Genomic DNA, 2,500 nt, shown 5'->3' with positions numbered 1-2,500 from the left:
CATCTTGTCTGTGCATTGTGTTAGGGTGTAGGTTGTGTTTGTTGTTAATGGTAACAGGAGTGCTCCATCTTGTTTGTGCATTGCTTTAGGGTGGATGGTTGTGTTTGTTGTTAGCGTAACATAACAGGAGTGCTTCATCTTGTTTGTGCATTGCGTTAGGGTTCTGTTTAGGTTGTTTTTGTTGTTACTGTAACAGGAGTGCTCCAGCATGTTTGTGTGTTGGGTTAGGGTTCTGTTTAGGTTGTGTTTTGTTGTTAGCGTAACAGGAGTGCTTCAACATGTTTGTGTGTTGGGTTAGGGTTCTGTTTAGGTTGTGTTTTGTTGTTAGCGTAACAGGAGTGCTTCATTTTGTTTGTGCGTTGCGTTAGGGTGGATGGTTGTTGTTGGGCCTTAGCCCGCGGATGCTGCGCTGCCTCCATCAGATCACTCTCCTCCCCCCTTTGACCTCCGCTAGCAGTGAGCCACTGACAACAACAACGCCCCCACCCCAACGCCACCCCACCCCCCAATCCCTCCATCCCCATTGGTCTATGCAAGCCTGAGGGATTTCCAGCGTTTGGACTGGCATGCCACGGTTATTATCTCCGCTGTGTTGAATGGGCAGTGCCCGCCACCCCCCTCCCCCACACCCCACACCCCACTGAAAGCAAGGGTGGGAGCAGCATCTCTCTCTCTCTCTCTCTTTCTCTCCCTCCCTCCCTCACTCGCTCGCTCTCCCTCTCCCTCCCCTTTGAGCGCTAACTTCTCTCATATGGTGAGAACGAAGCCGGTGTCCTTACACACTGGAAGGCTAGGAGCGGGTGGGGAGAGAGGTGGGGGGGGTAGAGGGTGATGGGGGAGTGACTGGTGGTGTAGGGTGGTGGTGTGTGTGTGTGTGGGGGGGGGGTTGAGAAAGGCCTCCGGTCACTAATGGGGATGACCGGCTCGTGACCTCAGCACTGGTCTGCGGGAAACAAAACCTGCCGCGGAGGGGGGGGGGCAGGGGCCGCGCTGGCGGACGGCATTCATGCTGCGCACGAACCGCTGCGTTTTCACAAGGCCCTGCCGATCAAGCAGAGAGAGAGAGAGAGAGGGGAGCGGGTGGCGCGCAGTTTCCCCTGAATGGCTCGGCTAATGAGAACGCTGAGGACCTCCCATACACACACACACCTCCATATACACTCATTGACACACACACACTTCCTTATACACTCACTTACACACACACTTTTATGTACACTTGCTTACACACAGACACACACACACTTCCTTATATACTCACTCCAACACATGCATGTACATGCACATATTCACAGACATGATTATACACAAGCACACAATCAAATAAGATGCCATGGTGTACGCAAAAACCACAAAAGTGCTCACACACCGCTACCGAAACACACACAGGTCCAGAAACACACATCGCTACAGAAACACACACAGGTCCAGAAACACTCACCGCTACAGGAACACACACAGATCCAGAAACACACACAGGTCCAGAAACACACACAGGTCCAGAAACTCACACCGCTACAGAAACACACCGCTACAGAAACACACACCACTATAGAAACTCACACCGCTACAGAAACACACACTGCTACATCACGAGCACCAGTCGCACTAGTCACTACGATCCCAAAAGCACATTCACATGTAAATCTGTGTTTGAGTTTGCTGTCCGTATTTTACACAGACGGATGCACGCAACACAAGGGCCATGTGAAGATATCGACATATACACGATGATACGAGCTGTGAACAGACTAACTAATACAACTGGCAGGTCTACCAGCAAGACTGCTGATAAAGTGAAAATGATACACACATATGAAGGCACGCACGCAAACACACAACAAGAGCAGAGGGATTGGGCAGTCAGCCATTAATTATTCTACCTCAATGTGTGTTTGCATGTTAGTTTGAGATGAAAACGTTGCGTTGTATCGTGTTGCACTGCACTGCTTCGAGTTGCGTACTGTCAGCGCATTCCAATTAAAAGCAGTGTAATTAAACTGATTTTATCGGTAACGTTCGCTTGCTCGCATCTCATGTAGTTAGGACTTGGTGTTAGTTTGAGACGAAAACGCACATGCTCACATGTGACCGTCTGCAGTGATGATCTCATGGCCTGGCACAGGCGGCAAGCTCTCCCTTCTCAGTGAGCCAACGTTAGACTCAGTCATTACCGAAATGAAATCGTGGCTTATATAACCCCGCTGGGTGCACGGGTGAGAGAGAGTCAGAGGAGTTTAGAGATACTGTAGCTTCAGATGATTAGACCTCTGAAGTTAGCTGACAAAAAAAACACAAAAGCAGCCATCTTTGCCCATATAAGAAGATCCGAGTACCATATTTGCATTCGGATCAAAGGTCTACCCTGAGATTGAAGTGTCCATACGTTAATGATTTTGAGTACCCCGATTTAAATGCCAGGCAAAGTGTTAAAAAATCTAAAGCTAATTTTATAAATATGCATTTGTTGATATAATACCATGAACAAGATGCTAAATGC

General features: G+C 48.8%; 1 protein-coding gene across 10 annotated transcripts in view; it reads left to right on the top strand.

Moving 5' to 3' along the window:
- Positions 1-2,500, top strand: part of exoc6 (exocyst complex component 6) — a 60,601-nt gene that overhangs the window by 23,423 nt on the left and 34,678 nt on the right. The window lies entirely within an intron of this gene.

The sequence above is a fragment of the Alosa sapidissima genome, chromosome 24 (genome assembly GCF_018492685.1).
Source record: "Alosa sapidissima isolate fAloSap1 chromosome 24, fAloSap1.pri, whole genome shotgun sequence".
Taxonomy (NCBI): Eukaryota; Metazoa; Chordata; class Actinopteri; order Clupeiformes; family Clupeidae; genus Alosa; species Alosa sapidissima.
The sequence above is the reverse complement of the archived record's forward strand: the minus strand, read 5'-3'. Positions and strand labels throughout refer to the sequence as shown.